General features: G+C 37.3%; 1 long non-coding RNA gene across 1 annotated transcript in view; it reads right to left on the reverse strand.

Annotated features, from left to right (window-relative positions):
- Positions 1 to 23,189, reverse strand: part of LOC139706222 (uncharacterized) — a 75,281-nt gene that overhangs the window by 41,787 nt on the left and 10,305 nt on the right. The window contains exon 2 of the long non-coding RNA XR_011707857.1: positions 15,614 to 15,703. This is a non-coding gene — a long non-coding RNA (uncharacterized lncRNA). The remainder of the gene's footprint in view (positions 1 to 15,613; positions 15,704 to 23,189) is intronic.

The following is a 23,189-nucleotide window of genomic DNA, read 5'->3' on the forward strand; positions in this document are numbered from 1 at the left end:
CTTTAATCTGCAGACTCCTAAAGGAATGAGAAGTAAATGATTGCATTCAAGCGTCTGTATTTTGAGATCATTGTTGTTTCAGCTCAGTTTATATCCTCACTAATACAATGTTAAAAATCTTATTAATCTCAGATATCATCTCATCTCCCAGATCAATGTAATTTTTATCTTTTGGGCGCCAGTGGCACTGTGTTCTTCTTTCACAGCAGTTATTATATTTTCTTTATGGTCACTTTTATACTTTTTCTCTGCAATTAAATTCTAAGCTCTTCAGAGGTCATAGAGCAAGAGAAAGGCAATGCCTAACAGATGCTTTAGACTTTGTAGTTTCATACACAGGGCTTGCAAATTCAAAAGTTATTAAATAAATATTCGCCTAATTGGATTGACTTTTCAATCATTTTCTAAACAATAAATCTGTATTCACTAGCTGAATGGATATAGGAAATATTGGAATTATGAGCCTAAGCCAGAAATCTTTCAAATAAGTTGGCAAAAATAATAATAAATGTTATATGCATAATTCTTTCCCCTTGGCAGTATCTTATCAGTCATAGATGATTGGTGTCATTGCTAAATATTTTGTCTTCCTAAGTACATTGCATTATCTTTACTCTCCTTTAATCAAAAGGCCATGGCTTCAGATCATAATTTTGGACTGCTTAATAAAACATTTCTTAGTGCATCAAAGAAATATTTTATTTTGTGGTTATATTTGTTTAATATATCTCAGTGGTGAATATGGTATTTGGTATCAAATAGTTTTCAGTTTGCATCCTAACTTTGCCAGTTACTAGTTGTGTGACCTTGAGTGAGAAACTTAATCTTTCTAAGCTTGTTTCCTCATCTACAAAAGAAGCAAAACAGCATCTAATTACAAGGTGTTCTGATATTAAACTAATGTATATATAGCACTTTTTAATTATTTTGAAGTAAATTATAGGTATAATTCCATCTATATGTATTTAAATACATGTAGAAGATAAGAGCTTTTACTGAAATATAAACATAATGTTATTATCACAGTCTTCCAAATTGACCAAAAAAAATTTTTTTTAAATGTCAAATATCTTCTCAGAATTCAAATTTCATATTCTCACATTTTAAACAATTCATTTAGGGGGGAAAATGTTATAAATTATATAGAATAAAAAAATTGCCAAACAGATCATTTATAAAAAAGTTAGCTCCTTTCAAATTTCAGCCCCAGAAAGTGAACACATTTCTTTGTATTGAGGAATGAAATATTCTGCAACTCATTCTCTCAGTAACTTGGGTTATGACAATTCATCAAGATGTGTAGCAAGTTTTCTGTCAGGGATCACAACTGAGATTCAGTGCTGAAATCCCTACACATAGTTCTTTCTGTTTAAATAATTTAGCTGTTGCCTGCTGCATATGTGGATTCATCATTTCTCATCCTCTTTCAAGATGACATTGTAGATATTGTTAGCTCCCGTGGCACACTTCTGTTATTGGTAAGATTAACGCTTGAAATGATTATCAAGGGAACAGATTGCATTTTGCACTATCTGATTTTACCCTGAGCACCTCCCTTCCTCCCTGGGCATGTCCTGGGTCCCTACTTCAAGGGCAGTTCAGAGGTAGGTTCTGAGGGTGGGATATATAGGATTCCAACATGTGCTCCTCTCTCCAGGAGCTCACCTTCTAGCTGGGGAGAAAACACGCAGAAAATGTCATAAATCCAATAAAAGCATCACAATTGCAACTGCAAAAGCAAGGGACAGAGTTTTTAAGTTCTGATAGGGTGCAGCATCCTGGAGAGATCAGAATCAGGTGGATTTAATCAAAGACTGCTTTTGGGAATAGGTAATCTTGAAATCGGTTTGGAAGGAGCTGGTAGACACAAATCTGAGTTGAATGAAAAAGGTATCCTAGGTGAGAAGAAAGAAACAGAAGCAGAAACTGGGAGTCATCAGTGGGGAGTGAGTTTCAAATGAGTGGGGTTTGGATTAATGAGTTTTTATTGCATTGGTTTGATGCTAATATAGAATGTATATTAAGGAAAACATGAGCCATGAATGGATATGACTTATGCAAATTTAAAAAGCCATCATTTCACTATTACAGAACTTTTCAAATGTCTCTATTTGCAGGAATTATTATTGTGTAGGCATAGATGTTCTGGAAGCGAAGATGAAGCAGGCATAATAGCCTCTAAAATGAAACAGGCGCAACATCTGGGGTAGCATATGGGTGTAGCATGGAGGAAGCTGACTTGGGCGTCAGTTTAGAAACAAATTCCAATCTATGTGTGCCAGTTGGTAGCTGATAGAATTTTCTTTACTCTTCCTGGAAGTATATAACAGTAATGGAGCCATAGACATGTTGAGCTCTGGGTGTGACTGTAATTCAAATGCAAAGAAAATATAAATCATTATGTGTATCAAGGGTTAATGATTAAGATTCTAATTTATATTTCGTATAATTTATTTTTTCTTTCTTTCATTTAGCTTCTCTGCAGTGACTACCTATTGGGCTTCACTAATCAGTTGCACTTGTGTGAGACTTCAATTCTGAAGGAAGCAATTCAGAGCTAGAGGTTTGTGTGCATGCATTTTGCTGGCAAAGGAGAAAGTAACAGCACTGAGATTCTGCAGGCAGCAGTGTCTGCAAGGTGAGTCTCTGGTCAGTAGTGGCATTGGTGTTAGTGTTAGTGTCCTTGTGGCATAATTGAGTTCTTGACAGGCATGTGATGGATGATGTCGCCAAAGCAGCAGCTGCCCAGGTCTGCTTTTTTTTTTTTTTTTTGGTACTGAGAATTGAATTCAGGAAACTCAGCCACTGAGTCATATCTCCAGTCCCATTTTGTATCTTATTTAGAGACTGGGTCTCACTATGTTGCTTAGTACCTTGCTAAGTTGCTGAGGCTGGCTTCGAACTCACTATCCTCCTGTCTCAGCCTCCTGAGCCGCTGGGATTCCAGGCATGCACCAAGGTGCCAGGCCCAGGTCTGTTTTTAAAGACGGTCTTGGGTTGCTGTTTTTAGAAGATTTGGCCTCTGTCTAGTTCCCTAGCCCTTCAGAGTTTCTGTCAACCTCCTTATGTCCTTTTAATTAATTCCTTTTCTGTCTTATTCACAAGAGTTAACTTCTAAAACTTGCAACTAAGAACCCTGATGTAGAAACTGGAGGGAGAGGGTTTCAGGAAACAGGTGTAATCTTTGGGGTTGTTGTTGAAGACAGTTAAAAGTATTGATACTTGTGTGGAGCAGAGGCCAGACACTAATGTTTTGAACAAAAGGCTCTGAAGAGGAGAGGTAAAACACAGGTTTGAGGAGGAGAGAAATTAAAGGAAGCATTGCAGATAGAAGGATCCGGGGCAACTAGATACAACAAGGAGTATGTGTGTGTGTGTGTGTGTGTGTGTGTGTGTGTGTGTGTGTTGAGTAGGACAAGGAGGGTGGATGGGGGCTTCAGGCATATTTAGAAAGTGTAATATTAGAAAGAATGTGAAAACCCCTTCCTTCCTTCCTTCCTTCCTTCCTTCCTTCCTTCCTTCCTTCCTTCCTTCTTCCTTTTATGCTGGCTTCCTCCTTTCTTTCCAAAAGAAGGCAGAGGAAGAGAAGAAATTGATGTGGCTATGGAAAAAATCTTGAAGTTATGAGAGAAGGAAGAGGAGGAAACACAGTAATATAAGTGATAACAGGGTTTGCAGGGGTGGTTTTGAGGGTTATGGAGAAAAAACCTTTCAGGAACAAAGACCACAGAAACTTAACTAAAACATGAATTGAAAACCACTGAGTGGCAAGATGTTGTAATTGAGGTTATGGAGAGTGTGTGTGTGAGGTGGTCTCACCTAGCCAAGCCTGAACATGCTTGAACATGTTAAGCAATGGGATAAGGGATGGGGAGCAGTCTGTGTGTCAGGCAGGAGTCCAGTGCCATGGTGTGGTTTACAGAGATTCAAACTGGTGATGCTGGTTCAGGAGAACAGTAAGGAATAAAGCCATGTTGAAAGCTTTCTGTTCCATGTGAACTTATCTGTTTACCATTCGTCCCTCACCCTTTCCTTTCCATTCTATTTGCTCTGATACCTAAACGATTCCCAGCTCATTTCTCCAGTTTTTATGCCTTCTCTTGTCCTCCATGACTCTTCCTTGTTCACTTACTGTCCCTTCTCCTGTCACTTCATGACATATCTGCCTTAGGTGCTTGAGCCTTTTCTTCTCTTGCTATTTCAGTTTCTGATTCCTTGGCCTATCCCCTAAGTTTATTTTATTTTTCTCTTACACTTTCTCTGACTTTCATCTTTTTGTTTTTATCAGCTTATATACTTCATATCTTCTTAAGCATCCTAAGCCTTCTAGTCTTTATCCTTTGACCCTTCCTTTTCTTTTTCTTCTTAAGAAAATCAATTTCTGCTTCATTTTTCTCTCTTGTACATTTCAGCCTGTGCTCTGGCCTTATCCCTCCCCCTGCTCGAGGTGACTTCAGGCATCATTTGCCAATTCTCTCTGCCATTTCCCACTCATTCTCAGTAGGTGCTTTTTGGCCTCCAGACTGGCACCACAGTACTTCTTAGCCCAGGTAGATTACAAATAAATAGATACTTCCTCCCTATTAATAAAGATGTTTGAAGTAGAATTGGGGGGAAATAAATAATAATAATAAACCACAACCCATCACTACCCAATATTCAAGTGTAAATGTCCCTGCTGAGTCTTTAAGTTCTTCCATGCTTTGACCAAATTCCAAACCTCCAATCTTCTCCATCAGTCAAACCTCCCTGAGTCAACTGAGTACTTCCACCAACTCAGGGAATATGCAATCCCTATTCTTAAGTTCTTGCTGTTCATATTATTTGTTTGCTTGGAATCATTTCTTTTTCTTCTTTTCTTCAAATCTGTCTTTAAGATCTTGCTCCTGTAACTATTATAGTTTCTATTGATTTTTCTTTTCTGGAGATTCCTATACCACTGGTTGTACAATTTAACCTCAAATTATAGAGTATCTCTATTAGTTGGCCAGGGATGCCACAACAAAGTGCTTCAGATTTAAAGGTATGTGGTAAAAGGTAGCTTAAAGAACAAAAGTTAATTTTCTCATAATTCTGGAAGCTAGAAATCTAAGGTCAAGTTGTTGGCAGGGTTGGTTTCTTCTGAGGCCTTTCTCCTTGACTGTAGACACTCATATTCTTCTCATTGTGTCCTCACATGCTCTTAGATGGGTGTGTCCATGTTATAATGTCTTCTTCTTATAAAGACACCAATCATATTACTTTGGGACCTCTAAAGACCTCATTTTAACTTAATTACTTCATCTTTAAAGTCCCTGTCTCCAAAAGTAGTCACATTCTGATGTACTGGGGGTTAGGGCTTCAACATATAAATTTTGAGGTGACAGGATTCAGCCCTCTAGAGTGTCCAAAGTACTTTTCTATGTGTTAGTTTATTTTCACCAATTGTAGGGAAAGCTCTTTGAGAGCAGAACTTATATCTTTTAATTTGGCATCATCCACAGCATCTAGAATGGTTTGGAGTACATAGTAGGCATTTAATATGGTTGCTCTTTTTGAATTATATCCCTCCGATGGTATAATTCACATTACATTTTTAAAGCCTGCTTAAAATATAAATTTTTCTCTGATATTAAATGACCAAGAGGCCTGCTATCATTTATTCCATGCACCAATGATCTGTGCAACATTTCCTCTGGTGTCTTCCTGAGCTGGCAGGAGCCAGCCATTCATTTAAATTGGCAACGGACATGGAAATGAATTTGTGTGCTGTCTTACTTGGTAATAAAACTTAAAGTGCAGTGTAATTTGTGATGGTTTGAAGCGGTAATGCAATTTTGGCAAGTCTGCTATATCTCTACAAGACTTACTGTTCGAAGATTTTCAAGCCAGTAGGTTATAGACTCTCCTCTTAAAAACAATTGATTAAAACCACCTCCTCTGGACTTGATCCAGTCCTCGTTGGCAATAACTAAAGCACAGGTTACATTTTTGGTTGATGTTTTCAGGATCAGACAAAGTTGGCCTTACATACAATACTTTTCCTGGTTTGTTTTTCACCAGCAGATATAACATTTATTCTCCTAATTTAAAGGAAAGAAAATAATAAAAAGTGTGTCCAATTCAAGTTGCATTTGGGACTGAAGCAGCAAAGGAAATAACCTATGATCCCCCCAAAATGATGGGAAAATGAGGATAAAAATCACTTCAGCTTTTTTCTCTTGAAATATAATCCTTACATTCTTGGATATGCAAATATGAAGCAGTTGGATGTCAGTATGCTAAATTAGATAGCTTTTCAATAGCTAGCTCTATCTGGAATTTTAAATGAGGGAAGTAAATATTCCTACACATAATATTCCCCAATCCAGAATTTATTTCAATAAAGTGAAAAATAAAAATATGGATTTATATTGGTTCTAATAAAGGTTTTTCTTAAATGATTCCCAGGCTTTCTATTACATGATTGTCTTTAGTTCTAATGATCATTCTTATAATGATTTATGTTTTAGAGTTGCAAACCAAGTTTACTAGAATCCATCTTTTCTTGCTGGATAAAATATATTAGGCTCCCATGACACATTCATGTGTTCATCAAAAGGAGTAGATTTATTACCCACCTCCATAGTAGTAACTCGCAGTGACAGAGTAGTTCTGCTAGAAGTCTCTTCTGGGAGGTTTACCAAAAAGAGCATGCAAATCTTGCTTGATTTAATTGGACTCCTATAAACAGCTGTCATTATATTTTCAAGGGATTTGCTTTATCAGGGAGTCTAAAAAGTCATAAGTTTCATTAGGGAAAAGAATGTGGTCAATACTCTCTCTCCTCCCAGTTGGTGAGCTATTTTTCTGGTTTATCCCCTCAGCTTCTTTCCCATCAATGCTCTTAACACCCCCATCCTTTCAAGTGCCTGTTTCATCTTCCCTGAAAATCCTTCATCTATAACTGATCCAACCCTCTAGGTTACCCTTCCTTCACTCTCACTGCTGTAAAATATGAGGCAATCATCAGTTGGTGCAATTTTCAACTCTCCTACTGAAAACATCTAGAATCATGCTGTTATCCAGAAATTCCTTATTCAATTGTTGAGCACTGTTTGCTTGAATTACAATTCTAACTTTGCATCAGATTCTTAGTAGCCTTACTCTAAACCTGATGCTGATACTCTTATACTTATTGATTTTGCCTACTTCACACACTTAAGAAAAGGTGATCAAATATGAACTGTTCATAGCCATCTTCATCCATCCCTTCCTCACTCCCTTCACATCCTGAAGACAAAGAAGTCCTTCCATGAAAGCTCTCCCATCAACCTGTGCTCTATACTGTCTGCTTCTTTCTTTCAGGACTGTGCTCTTTCAACTAATGCTTGTCTCTGTTCTACCCTTAATCTCTCCCTTGCCCTCTTTATGATTCTCTTGCTTTTGACTGGGAAAGTCTTTCTTGCCCATAATTGTCAACAAGTCCATTTACAAATAGTGATATTTCCTATCCATTCACCATAAATGGCTGCCATTCTCATAACTTCATTTTGAAGTTACATGTAATCATGTGACTTGCTCTGGTCTAGAACAGGTAAGCAGTGGTGATATGTTTCACTGATGGCTATGAATCAAGGTGACAGAGCCTCTATACTCTGGGTCCCCAAATGCCTATGATGAACAGAACAGGCCCATACTGACCTGCTCTGGATAGGTAATGTTCAGGAAAAATATAGCTTTGATGTTTTTGAGTTGTTTATTACCACATTATAACTTAACCTGTCCTAACAAAGATAGTCTTCCCTCTTAAAAATAACCTTCCTAAGACTCTGCTTACATTCACTTACATTTATTCTTAGCAACCAATTTTCTTGAAAGAACCTTGCCTTTATTAACTTTTCTACTTCTCTTTGATTCCTTAGCTCTATTTAATGCATTCTGACCCCATCACTTTATTAGAGCCTTTCTTGCTGAAACTACCAATGAGCTCTTAATTTTCAGATCCAGCGGACTGATTGTATTACCTTACTTGACCTTGTGCAGCATGTAGCACTGTTGACTTTTGGAAACTTTCCATGGTACCATTTACTTCTCATTTTCTTCCTTCTTTCTTTTCTCTTAACCTTTTCACTTGGCCTCACTTCTATTCTTTGCTGTTCAAATGTTGGTGATCCTCAGTGAATTTAACTTTTCCTATCTCTATACTTTTATTCTCTCTTTTTTCATACAGGTTCAATTAATTTTCATTTATTTAGCCATGATTCCAAACCTAAGTGCAGTTAAGGAAATATTTTGAAAAATTAAACTAGAAATTTTTATTTTAATCATTAAATTATAAACTTTTCTCTGCTATCCTGATTTATGTAGAAGCCATTTCTCAAATGATGAGGGTCAGTCATTGTTACGAGACAATATTTTCCAAACATTTCCAATTTTGTGTAGAGCGGCAACGTACTTCCCTATGGCCTATTACAGAAGGGAGTTTAATACTTGATGTATTTGCATGACAGTGAGCTGGAAAGCCAAGACATATGTGGAAAAGGTGGATTTGCTAAAGTTCTTTAGTCTTCCATTTAACTTAGAAAGGGTTAAACCCAAAGACTCTGATCACTGAGTTTTTTTCCTGGTTTAGAAACTAAACTCCATTCTTTCTTAAGGCAAAGTCAGGAGTCTGAGCCAGGGAGGATTATACATAGGGAAGATTTTTTTTTTTGAAGTATCTTTTCTGTTTCTGGGGACATGTTAAGCAAAAAAGACTAAAAGAGAGGAAGTGAATACATAGTCAGAAGTATGTTCTGGTCTCACCCCAGGCTTCAAATAAAGAAGAGATCAGCCAGAGGCAGGCAGGCTAACTTAGTCCCCACTGTGAAATTTAGGAGAAAACTGCTGTGTTAGGTAGATCTCCAACAACATATAATGGGCTTGTATATTTAGGCAGGCAGAGCTTTGAAATCAGGTGGAGAGAAGAGTTTTGTTTGCCCTGCTACACCTTCCTTGGTGCAGACCCTGAGTTAGAGTTGAGGTCTGCTCTCAGACCTGCTGATGTGGGCCCAAAGCAGAGACTGGGAAGAGATTGCTACAGGCATGGTGTGCCAGATGGAGGACAGGGACATGAGTCAGGCATCTATGGCCATGAAGTGACAAAATGAGGCTTTGTCAGGAGAGGACCATCAAGCTATGGCAGAACCCAAAGAGGGACCAGGTAAGAAGTAGATGACATAAATTGAAGACATTAACAGAAGATACAAATATACAGAACTTGGCTAACCATACTTCAGAGGGGAGAAGATTGGCCCTTTGCTTCCAAGGCCATGAAGATCCAGAGAATGCTCTAGAGGTCTGAGGACTCTCTCCACTCTCCTGCCCTGAATTTCCATGAACTCCATTCCTACACCCATGTTGTTATAGAGAAGGCATAAGGCAGGAGAAGATGGGTGTAAAAAGCTTAGATAATTAATCTTAAAAAAGGTTTAAAATTAGTGTTTGCAAAATACTTGAAATCAGATGATCTGTTTAGTTATTCCTGCATGTCCCTGCACCCTGCAAACATAGTAAATAGAGGTTGTGAATAAGGCCATTGAAATATGCACCATTTGTTTTTTAAGGATTGGCTAGCTTCACTTAGCATAATCTGCTCTAATTCCATCCATTTCCCTGCAAAATCCATGATTTTGTCATTTTTTAGTGCTGCGTAATACTCCATTGTGTATAAATGCCACAGTTTTTTAATCCATTCATCTATTGAAGGGAATCTAGGTTGATTCCAAAGTCTAGCTATTGTGAATTGTACTGCTATGATCATTGATGTGGCAGTATCCCTATAGTATGCTCTTTTAAGGTCCTCAGGGAATAGACCGAGAAGGGCGATAGCTGGGTCAAATGGTGGTTCCATTCCCAGCTTTCCTAGGAATCTCCATACTGCTTTCCATAAAGAGAGCAACTAAGATCAGAACAGGGAAGAAGAGCATGAGGAAAAGATTAACATTAAACAGAGACGAGTCGGGGGAGAGAAAGGGAGAGAGAAGGGAAACTATGGAAATGGAAGGAGACCCTCATTGTTACACAAAATTACATATAAGAGTTTGTGAGGGGAAAGGGAAAAAAAAAACAAGGGAGAGAATTAAACAACAGCAGATGGGGTAGAGAGGGAAGATGAGAGGGAAGGGGAGGGGGATAGTAGGGGATAGGAAAGGTAGCAGAATACAACAGTCATTAATATGGTATTATGTAAAAATGTGGATGTGTAACCGATGTGATTCTGCAACTTGTATTTGGGGTAAAAAATGGGAGTTCATAACCCACTTGAATCAAATGTATGGAAGATGATATGTCATGAGCTTTGTAATGTTTTGAACAACCAATAAAAAAAAAGAAGTTAAAAAAATAATATCTTAAAAAAAAGAAAAGAAATATGCACCAAATAAACAAACTGAATTCTATGTTTATTCAAGTCATAGTGTAAATTAAATTTATGATCTTTATATACACACATACATACTCCTTTTCTGTTATGTGATCAATGATTTAATTATTTCTAGGTAGAAGTCTCATAATTGCTGCACATTTAAGATCTTTTAAACTCCCCAGGTGCTGTGGCACATGCCTATAATCATAGCAGCTTGGGAGGCTGAGGCAGGAGGATCCTGAGTTCAAAGTCAGTCTGAGCAACTTAGGGAGGCCCTAAGCAACTCAGTGAGACCCTGTCTCTAAATACAACACAAAAAGGGGCTGGAGATGTGATTTGATAGTTAAGTGCTCCTGGGTTTAATACCCAGTACCAAAAAAAAAAAAAAAAAAAAAAAGATTTTTCTAAACTCTACATTATCCTTATCAAAACCTGTCCTGTTCTAGCAAATTTCTTGTTTCAGTCAATAGCACTATACAACAAAAATATCACACCAGTGACCTGTTTGTCTTCTATAACCTTGTTTCCTCCTACTCTCCTTACTCCCTAGTCACCAATGCTGTAAATTCAGTCTCATAATCATCTTTGATTTCATTGGGCTCACTCTAGATAGACAATGATATTTGCAGCTCTAGGCAAATAGATACTCTTTATTCTTTCAGAAACGTGTAACTGGTGACCAGAGATTTGTAGAAACTGCTAGAGGGGAAGGAGACTGCCATAAAGTTTCTGTCATGAGGAACAGAGAAAGCTGGACCTTTAGAGGTAAATATGTAGTGAAATTCTGAAGGCGCGATGGCATGCAAACCACTTGTGGATAGCAGCTGAGGAAAGAGAAAAGGGAGATGGAGCTTGAGCAGCCATAACATTCTGACTCTTAATGAACAAAAGAAAACTGATGTGGCACAATATTTGCCCATGTTAAATCTGGGTGATGACATAGTTGTCTATTATATTAGCTAATGCATAATTCATTATGGCAGGGTATTTCATAAATAAAAAACTTTAAAATCTTGATATTGAATTATTGAATAATGGCAGCTTTAAAGATAATTACCTACAATTATTGTTAAACAATGGTTTCAACATTTATCGCAACATTTGGCTGACAGGTTCTAAATAAAATTTTGTGGTATGAATAAAGAAATAAGAAATTCATAGGATGGGAATGGTGTCGGATTCCAGAAGGGGAGCTGCCTTTCCTAAGGCAATTTGATGGGCTAGAAATTAAAAAAAATTTGGTGTCATGCAGACCTGGTGTTGAAACTTAGGGGGACACTACTGCTTATGTGACCTCAGGAAAATTTCTTAAGCTATTCCTAATATAAAGTATTCCTGGGCCGGGGAGGTGGCTCAAGGGGTAGCGCGCTCACCTGGCATGCGCGGGGCGCTAGGTTCGATCCTCAGCACCACATACAAATAAAATAAAGATGTTGTGTCCACCGAAAACTGAAAAATAAATATTAAAACATTCTCTCTCTCTCTCTTTAAAAAAATAAATAAAGTATTCCTCACCAAATATGAAGATCCTCTCTACCACATTAAAGAGGTTTGCCAATTCCTTGAGGAGAAAAAATTAATGTTCTGGCAAGGAGTTTCATTTTGGGAGATATATCACACTTTACATATGGGAGTGGGGCCATGAGAAGTTTCAAGCCTGAATGAATTCTCTCCTTAGTTTGCATACTGAGCTTAGAATATAAATCCTTACTGAATAGTTTTCTTATCTGAAGGATCCAAGTGGTTAGGAAGCTGTGGCATCTTAGAGCAGAGATTCTAGGTTTTACAGTCACAATTTATTTTAATAACAGAGTTAAGTTTACAAATAGTTAGAATTCTTAGTACATATGGATCCAACTGATCTAAATCAATGCCTTCCCCTTTGTTGTAATGTCCCCAGGAGAATTTCTCTAGGTACTAACCAAGACGTTTGGTCTAGGTGGATCCAAATGAAAGTTCCATTATCTTTAGATTTCCAGAGAGAACCAACTAGCACTCTCTGACTATCTAATTTACCTTCTACCACAGAACCAAGCCTTAGTAATGCGGAGTTGTCCAAGTGTTTAGAATTCAAGTTAGTCTTTTAGATCCTAAGGGCACAATAACCATTGGTCTGAGCTCCCTTGCTTTTCATATTTCCTTAGTAGTGTAGCATCTCAACTAAAATTTAAAAATCCCCAAATCAGATGAAGAAATTCACCAGAATCCAAAACCAGCTTGGGATCTTGTTTCTTTGACCATATTCAAATGGGAAGCCTTCTAAAATTCAGGAAAAGGAAGGTTGGAGATTTTGTTGATCCTTATTTAGGTTGATAGACTTGGTACCCAACAGTGCTTGACTGAGCTTTGAATACTCCTTAAATGAATGAATGATTGGATTTGGAGTCAATGCAGAAGCAGTGCAGGCAGCAATGTGCCAAGTTCAGCTAATGGGGAGAATGGGAAAAACACAGGCAGTTTTCCTTCTGCAAATGAGTGCAGAAAGAGAATCTTTGGTGCTCAGGTAAAATAAGCAAGCATGTGTTTTGGGCAGATATGTGTGTATACCTCCTGTCTTTAGTCTAGGTATGGGAAAAAGCAGATTCTGGTGATATTTTCATATAATAGTTGAAAATGTTTGCAGAATTCTCCCTCATAAATGGCTTACAGTTAATATTTTTCCATCACTCATTAATCTCATGATCATAACGATTAACACATAGTGGTTACACACGTGGAAAATACCTCAAGCATGTAAAAATTCCTTTGTCTTATGTATTAAAACTCATCTAATGCTACACCACCCTCCATGGTTTCCATTAAGGTAGAATCCCATAGCATACAGCATTTCCTTAATGTTCCCGAGGAATAAAACACTGTGTCAGATAATTCTCAAAGAAGCAGGAAAAAAAAATACCTGAAAGCAAGCACTGAAAGGCTAGTATTGGTTGTGTTTTAGAACTATGTGTATTTTCCCCTATTATCACAATCCTGTTTAATGCATTATTTTAAAGAAAGATGTTACTTTAATAACAAGAAAAATAAATATATTTGAAGATCCTCCAATATTGTTTTATCAGGGATTCTGAATGTCCCTCTCATGGCATGTTTTTCTCAGATATACTGTCTGCTCCATGGGGAAGTCCACTGAGTTGAATTTGCAGATGGTGGGATAAATCTGCCTTTGAAAGAGGGGAGGACCTGTTGAACTAGGTTCTCCCACAGAGAACCACCAGTTATTCCAAATCATTCTGCCCTGCTGTGTGCCAAGAAGTTTATTATTGGAACTTGCTTTTTAAGGAAAGCACTTATTTACAGACCAGATCTAAAGTATTGTAACCATGCAACACAAGCCCTATTTGGGTTTTCTGATAAATTCTTTCCTTAGCCTGGTCCTTTCTGAGCCTGGTCTTTCCCACCCTGCTGGCAGCCCACAGCTGTTCTTGACGACCAAAAGTTGCAAGATGTGGAGCTTGAAGTTATTCAGCCATTCTAATAGTCATAAAATGTTTCAAAAAAGAAAATTCCGTTAATATAATTTTATTTATGATGACAATAAAATTAATTGATTTTTATGATTTTGCATTACAAAAGTTAATATTATTCATACCTATCCCTACTGAGAACTCTCAAGTATGATCCTTCATGTAAATTGTGTCCATTATCTCCATCAGAATGTCAGTGGGAATAATCATCCGTGTTGGAAAAGTTCCCACCTCCATTTCAGACAATGGGTCATGGGTTCATCCAGTGAAACAGCCTGTGCAATTGTACTGAAATCATAACTTTTAACAAGCATCCTTTTTATAGACAGAAGAAAACTTTAATGTATCGACATGATCCTGAACTGTGCCCTTGAAGTGTTTTAGAAAGGCATGCCTTTGAGAATTGAAATGCGGTGGAATCCACGATTAACTACTTAATATGTAAATTATCTTCTCTCTTGTACCACCTGTAATGACTGCCGACTGGTATTAATGAGCTGGTGGTACAGTAAGAAGCAACGGTGCCCTTTCAAAGCCATAGGTGGTAGCTGCAAGCTGATTTATGATCTAAGGCTTATCTTTCTCCATTATCTGCATCAGTTGACAAGCATCCCTTCTATCTCCCCTCCATTGCTTCATTTCTAACACCTAAGCTGCAGGGACATCTTTTCCTCTACACCGACAGCACCATTTACTTTGTAAAAGCATCGCCCCAACCCAGTGATCCAGAAGTCGAACTCAGTCACTCTGCACAATAAAGATAACAGCTCCTGGCTGGGGTCCTATCTCAGAGCTTTCTAGTCCAGTTGTAAGCAGTGAAGCTTCAGATTCCTCTTTATTTGGCTTTAGTCTGTGTACTTGTTTAGGGCTGAAGATACACCTTGAACAGAGATGCTCTAACGACCGAACAGAACAGTGTGTGGTTTTTGACAAAAACTAGATTGCTGTGTTTTTTATTCTTAAAAAATGACAAACATTGAATCCTCTTCGCATACCCACTGAGTGAACTATGACAAACGCAGGAGTCATGTTTTAGCCACAATATCATTTAAAAACTGACCTCAGGAGGAGGAGGGCTCCAGACCACAGTTTTAAACATGCACATTTCTCATCTCCTTTGTTCTCTTGCAGGAGGGAATTTTCAAAAGACTAACCCAGCACTTTTGTCTCATGTATACTGTATACTCAGTTAATTCCACAGGTTCAGCTTTGTTTTGGCATTACAGTGCTTAGATTAAATCAGAATATAAGGTTTAACTCCAAACCACCCCTTTTGGCCTTTCCCTGATTAGTTTAGATGTTGCTCTTGCTCTATGGTGGGAGATAAGCCAGCCACTGGCTAGGGATGTTCTACTCAGGCCTGCTTCCCCTTACTCTCAACAATTCTCATTTGTATTCCAGCAACATTCTAAGTCAAGGATGCTACAAAGCAGTTCTATCTGGCCGTCCACAGGCAAATAAACCTGAAATGAAATCTTTCAGCATGGACACAAAGTACTTTATTATCAGAATGCATTATAGGCAAATAACAATAGTGCCTCATTAAATATGCACTTTAATATGAGGACAGTTAATGTTCTGCTGGAAAGATGTAGTGTATCCTGACATTCCAATCCAGGCTGGTTTTATTATTACGTTTGGAAGGAGCACTGACTAAATGGAGGTGAAGGAGGCCTCTGCATGGTAAAACAAGAGTATGAGTGTTGCATCCTGTCCTAAGGCAGAATTAGTCCCAACGCATATCTGCAATTTTAGCTTGCTGAATTGGGTGACTCTCACTTACCTGGTTAATTTCACAGGCTTCTTTTGACATTGTTTGACTGCCTTTCTGTTCCCAACGAGTCAAAGATTAGCTAAGGGTTGAGAAAAAAACCTGGGCAGGCAAAAATGAGAAAATGAGGGGGGGGGGGGAAGGGAAGGGGGAGGGAGAGGGGGAGAGGGAGAGGGAGAGGGAGAGAATATTAAAATATTTGTCATCACTCCTCTTGTGTCTTTTAGTTTCAGTTACTTAGCTCACAGGGAAACACTGAGTATTTACTGATGGCCAATGAGGCCGTGAACTACAGCATGCATCTGTCATTCCTAAAGGTAATGAGGTCCCAAACTGACCCATCCCATCTTGACACACTGATTTCAAAGCCACAACTTACCTTTTTCTTATTTTTTCTGAGAAATCCCAAGTTACCATTAAATGAGATTTATGGGAGGCCATTATTTTCAACTGAACTCCTGCACTAGGGTCAAAAGACCAGAATAAACAAACCCAGAATGAAGGCACTCATGCTAGGTGCTACATAATCAGAGTAGACTTTTAAAAAGGTCATTTTTAAAAAAATCAAACAACAACAAAAACAAAAATAAAAAGTCAAAAGAAAACAAAACACTCAACAACCCATTAGAATAGGCCCAGTTTGCCTGAACTAGCATGATAAGGAAGCCCTTTTGCTTTTTTAACCCTAGCAAGAAAATATCTTTAAAATGGCCCGTTTGGTTTTGGGTCCCTATTTTTGCTTCTTTAGGCTTTTTCTGCCTATAAAGCCTATTGGAGTGCCTTTTCTAAATTATGAGGTGGGATGCTTCCTAATTCATGAATTAATAATAAAAGCCAGTTGGAGGGCTGGAGTTGGGGCTCAGTGGTAGAGTTCTGCCTCACACGTGTGTGGGTTCAATCCTCAGCACCACATACAAATAAATGAATAAATAAAGATATTGTGTCCATCTACAACTAAAACAATATTTTAAAAGGCCAGTTAGATCTTTCAACTATAATTGTTGAAATTTTATTTTTTAACATTGTTGTGGGGCAGGTTGCTCAGAAAACACACCAAGTCCCATTTTTGTCCAAAGACTCTTCAATCCAAGTTGAAGAATCTTTATTTAGCCGTCTGGCTGGCGACTGCTCCCCACAGGACTCATAACTGTCTCTGCAAGGAATATCCCTAAACCTGAGCATTTTAGGATATTTAAAGGCAAAAACCGCAAAAACAAAATCAAACAAACAAACAAACAAAAAAAAAAAAAAACACATACAGGTTAATGTAGCTGGAAGCAAGCAGGTACAGAAGCTGAATTGGGCAGTTAGCGAGACAATGCAATGGGTACATTAGTATTTCCTATGGGACTTTCCAGGTTGGCATAGCAGCAAGCAAGCAGAAGGGAAGTGGGTCAAAATGACCCTAGTTGAGTACAAGTTAGAGAATGATTATTAACTTCTGGACAAGATACATTGCCCAAGAAAAATGGAAACCAAAGAGAACAATTTTACATTGTATAAGAATTGTTATTTTCAGTTGCCAAATATACTATGCTAGGCAATTATTAATGGGTACAGAGGTGGGACTTTCCAACTGGAGGAGCATTTCTTACATGATATGGAGTCTTAGGTAAAATGGAGTCTGTTTGGTCATTGCCCATATAGCCTGGCCCATAACAAACATTATTTACTTTGAACATTAAGCTATAGAGTTGGATAGTTTACTACAAAACCAACTGAGCTGGACTAAATCTTAAGCCTATCTAATTTCCCTTACAACCCTCCAAGTACAAAGTTGGCAAAGGAGCTAGTTTATCTATACTAGCATCTAAGGAATTAAGTTTGCAACTTTGGCTTTTTAAGAACAACTGCAAAATTCCACATCTATAGTATTAATTTAGGAATCTAACAACCGATTTAACAATTATTGAGTGGGTTTTTTTTTTTTTTTTTTTTTTTTGTACCAGGCACTGGTCTTAAAGCCAGGGATATAAGAATGAATAAAACAGAGGTTCCTATACTAGTGAAACTTATTTATTAGCAATTCAACATTCTGATAAAGAAGAAATTTGAGACCAGCTCTCTGCAAAGCTCTCATGTGAATTGATTCTTTTAGCAGATTCAGAAGCAGAGCTTATTGCTTGGACTACTGTCTACACAAGGACTTTGCTGTTTTATTTTAATTATTATAAAATGAGCAGCTCTTTCAAAGAGCTGTGTAGTGTTGTTGGAAAATCTGAGGGTTTGTGAAATTTTCCAAGTATGTCTTTTGAGAGTTTGGGCTCACGCTTTATTTTTCTTTTATAATGCCAGAAGTTGTTTGGGGCAAACACTTATTTGTCACTATATGGTAAATATTCGTATTTGAGTATTCAATATCTTATTGCTTTTTTCCCCTCACATCTTCAAAATTCCAGCCCAAATTTCCTAGAACAAAAAGTGTCTGATTCAGAATTATTTGACAATGAAAACTCCCCTCTATCTCTGGATTGATTTATCTGTATTTTATGGTAAATCTTGCCTGCCTTCCATTTTATTACAACTAAACCTATTTTAGATAAGTATTGGTTCAATAGTCTCTTTAAACTCTATATTCTTTGTATATATGGAGGTAATTTGCTACCCACATATTTTTTTGAGTTCTTATCAGTTTTTCTCTTCCATAGTGGACTTCTACCTTTCATCTCAATCTCCCCAGAAGTTCTATAGCAGAAATGAGATAAAGGAGAGTCAGTTTAAGAAAAGTGAATGCCACCACATTGTGGCTCACCAGAAATAACTGAGGGGCATGGCAGGGGAAGAAGTATATTTCAGAAATAGTAAAGTTGAAGACACCAGATCATTTCCTTATTGTTTTAAGGTGAAGTTTTTCTTTGGCACCTTTTGTTGTTTTGGTTATTGTTTATTTTGAGTGAATTAATAGAAGAACTAGTATTCAAATGAAATACATTCAGAGTGTAATACTTATTTGAGCATTATCCATCTTTTAGATCATTCATCCTTTTGGCCTCTCCTACAAATGTGAAAAACAAAATCACTGAACAGATCTATACCCATGAATAGGCAGATACATCTGTGGAAACCGAGTCACAGAGAGATTAAGCTGTTCAAGTCAAAGAGCTAGTGAATGACAGAGTCATTCATGAAGCCGGGTCACCTGGATTCTGTACTATGTTTTGAGCTCTACTACTTGCTGTTTCTTAAATGCTGTAATTTTTCAAATATATATTTATGAATGTTTTAAAACCATGTGGAGAGTTTGTGAAAGTGCTATTGTCTCTGTCCCATTCCTATAGATTCTGAACCAGTTGGCTTGGAATGAATATCAAGAAACTATTATTATTAACTTTTTTGGTTTTGGTTTTGGTTTTTATTACTAGGGCTTGAACCCAGGGGCATTCTACACTGAACCATAACTCCAGCCTTTTTATTATTTTTATTTTTTGAGACAGGGTCTCACTAAATTGCTTAGGGCCTAAGTTGCTGAGGCTGGCCTTGAACTTGTGATCCCTCTGTCTTAGCCTCCCAAGTTGCTGGGGTTACAGGTGTGGGCCACCACACTTAGCCCAGGAAACTACTTTTAACAACAGTTTTAAGTAACTCTGATAGGCACATTCCACATATCATTCTTTGGAAAACAATGGTTTGTCATCAAGTGAAGAAGTTTGGCAATGTCGTTAAGGACAAAAGCCCATAAATTGAACAGCTTGAATTGATATTCTAACTCCTCTCTCTGTGTTCAAGTTGCTTAAACTCAGTTTTCTAATTTATCCAATAGGGGGAGAAGTATGGGGCTTTGGTGAGGATTAAGTTTCTTAAACCATTTAAAATGCTGAGTAAAGTACTGGCACATAGTAAGTTCTCAATTTATGTTAGCTATCATCAGTGCAGCATGAGTAACTAATAATTAATTAATTCAAGTGTTCTGTGCACAGGTACCACAGAAAAGAAGACAGGAAGGCTTTCTCCTGATTAAAAAAAAAAAAGCTTATGATCTGACTATCTTATGATTCTACTATCTCCTGTTTTTTTTTTTTTATTTTTCCTTTTTATTTTAACTTTAAAATCATTTCTTCCAAGTCTTCAACTTTAATTTTTGGGTTCCTGGCTTTCTCTCTCCATTTGGAAGAATAGTAATCTATTTTTCTGCCTTCTGTATTTCCCACTGAGTCGACCTGATTGTGTAGCATTAAATTGGGTCAGCTGGGGGAGAAAGTGGGGGTAGGAGAAGATAAAAGGCTTTTATAGAAATCTAAGATTAAATTCCCACCAACCCGTGGCAGTGTCATCCAGCTCTTTGTTCTCTGTGTTTTCTTTAGTGCTAGCGTGGTTACATGACATAAAGGTGAATTATTTAAGTAATGCTATTTTACTTCTCTTGGCATAATCACCGTTCTTTCACTTATTTCCAACGATGACAGACAAGCGCCTCAGAGAATATTCGGAAGCCTTTGTAGTAGAAGGGAACATAAAATGAACCAACGCCTCTTGTTAAAAGAAATACTGACTGAACTGCATGGGGAGAGTGTGGAGTTTATCTTTGATACTCTGATATTCTAGTTATCAACAAGGAAGGCAAATTCTCTATCATGTGGCTGGAAATTTAGTGTCTCTTGAAGATCGAAGGAGAGATTTACCACGGAGCCTGAAAATGCTGATTTCTGTCCTGTGGCTCCATGTCATGGTCCTGATAGGTCCCTTGAGCCCTTGACCATAAATGGCGCCCTCTTGAATCGAAGCTATATCTGGAACTGTGAAGCAGAATTGTGAGTTCTCAGCCTCCTTTTAGCAACTTCAACTTCAGGATCCCTTGATAACTGATCCCCGTTTTGTCTTCTTGGCAACATTCTGGAAGGTCAAAGATCTTCTACCTTTTTACGGGGTCAGATTATGTCTCAAAGCCTGATGGATGCTATCTTAATTTTTTTTTTTTTTTGTGGAGGAACAAAGTGCAGAAAGCTCTCAGAGCTGTCCTCGTTTCCCATGGTCACCAAGTCCAGACACTTTCACCTTTCAGTTTTTAAAGGAGTACCCATTAAAAAGAAGTGCTGTGAACTGATTTGCTCAACAGTTTGACTTAATCCCTGTTCCTATTCACAATCATAGAAAAATGAAGCAATTCTGGAATGTGTTGAGCATGTATGTATTGTATGCTATTTAAACATGAGAAAAAGCATTTTTTAAAAAACAGAAGAGCCAAAGAACTGAAGCTAATTATATAAAGTAATTAGGGTGAATTTGCAGTGTTTATATACCTGTTATATGTGTATTGTATTTCATATGCTGTTTACTTGAGACTTTGAGATGATAGAAATGTTTTATATCTGTGCTGTTCAACAGAGTAGCCAAGTATCCATATGTGACTACTGAATTCTTGAAATGTTGATAGTGTAATTAAGAAATTCAGTTTGTTAAATTTTGATTAAGTTAAATTTAAATAGCCACATGTGGTTAATAGTTGTAGTATTGGACAATGCAGGGATAGACTGATCTAATTGCAATAGGATGAAAGAGGTTATTATGGTGGAATGAAGACCCATATTTGGATGGGTGGGTCCACCTGGAAATAGTCTGCTCATTTATAAAGAAAATGTACTTCCTATACTTAGCTTGTTTATTCAGAAAGGACCAGGTGACTGAAAAGGAAGGACAAAAGCCTTAATTATTGTTTTGCAGTGATTTTACTATATTTATATTTAGGTGAAACACATTAACACACACTAAAAGCCACATATGTTCATGTATAACAAATAGAAATAGTATTAAGCATTGGGACATTTTTAGAAAGTTTTCATCTCTATTTTATTTTTTTCAGCTTTATTGAAGTTTAATTGACAAAAATTGTATGTATTTAAGGTATACAATGTGATGTTTTGATTTATATAAACATAATTACCATAATGAAGCTAATTAGCATATTCAGGTCTACATTATTTACTATTTGTATATGTGTGTGAATGTGTGGTGAGAACATTTGAGGGCTGTTGCCTTAACACTTTTGAAATACACAGTACAGTTTGAGTTATAGCCACCATGCTGTACAAATAGATCTTCAGAATTTATTCATCTGGTCCAACTGAAACTTTGTACCCTTTGGTCAGCATCTTGCCAGTCTCTGCCACTGTCTCTATCACCCTGCCCTCCAAGGTCCTGGTAACTACCATTGTATTCTCTTTTTTAAGATCCTATTGCCTATTTTAAAGATTCTACAAATAAGTGAGATCATGTGATATTTGTCTTTTGGTGTCTACTTATTTTACTTAGTATAATGTCTTCTAGGTTCATCCATATTGTTGCAAATGGTTAGATTTTCTTCTTTTGTGAGGCTGAATAATATTCCCTGTGTATATGTGCCACATTTTCTTCATTCACTTGTCCACTGACAGACACTTAAGTTGATGCCATATCTTAGTTATTATGAATGGTGTTGCAATGAACATAAGAGTACAGATGCCTCTTAGACATACTGATTTCATTTCCTTTGGAGATATATCCAGGAGTTAAGATTGCTGGATCACATGGTAGTTGTATTTTTAGTTTTTTGAGAAAACTCCATATTGTTTCCATAATTACTGGACTAATTTCCATTCCCACCAACAAGGTTAAGGATTCCTTTTCTTCCATATCCTCTCCACTGCTTGTTATTTGTTACTTTTTTGTTAACAGCCATTCTAATAGGTGTAAACTGATGTCTCTTTATGGTTTGATTTGTATTTCTCTGGTGGTTACTGATATTGTCCATTTTTCATATACCTGTTGGCCATTTGTACATATTGTTTTGAGAAATGTCTATGTTGATGTTTTGTCCATTTTAAAATCAAGGTATTTGTTTTCTTGCTGTTGATTTTTTCAATTTCTTATATTTTTGAATATGATATTATTTAGAAGAGAGGTAGAAATGGACTAGTATTTTCAAAAGACACACTATCTTTGGATTGGAATTTAAATAGGGCTGGTCTAAAAGTACGTATAGCAGAATAATGGTTCTCCAAAGATGTTCCACATTCTAATCCCCAGGAAATGTGAATGCATTAGGTTGTATAACAAGGAGGAATTAAGGATGCCAGTGAAACTAAAAGTTTATTAATTGACCTTCAAATTGTGGGTTTAGATATGAAATGTCTCCCAGAACCTCTATCTGTGAGACAAGGCAGGAATGTTCAACAGTGAAATGATTACCTTATGATAGCTGTACTGTAACTGGTAGACTAATCCATCTGATGGATTAATAATTTGAATGGATTAATGGGTGGTAACTGTAGGCAGGCAGAATGTGGCTGGAGGAAGTAGATCACTGGGATCATACTTGGGGATGACAGGGAGCTCCTTGCTTTCCTGGCTGTCAGGGACTGAACAGCTATATCCTCTGCCATGTTCTTCTGCCATGATGTCCTGCCTCACCTTGGACCCAGAGCTATGGAGTCAACCAAACATGGATTGACCCTTTGAAACCAGGAGCCAAAATAAACTTTTCTTCATCTAAATTGTTCTTGTGATGCCTTTTGGTTCCCAACAATGAAAAGCTGACTAACACAAACAGGGAGATTATCATGGATTACCTGTGTTGGACCAGTATAATCACAAATGTTCTTGAAAGTGGAAGAGA

This window comes from Marmota flaviventris, chromosome 6 (genome assembly GCF_047511675.1).
Source record: "Marmota flaviventris isolate mMarFla1 chromosome 6, mMarFla1.hap1, whole genome shotgun sequence".
Classification (NCBI taxonomy): domain Eukaryota; kingdom Metazoa; phylum Chordata; class Mammalia; order Rodentia; family Sciuridae; genus Marmota; species Marmota flaviventris.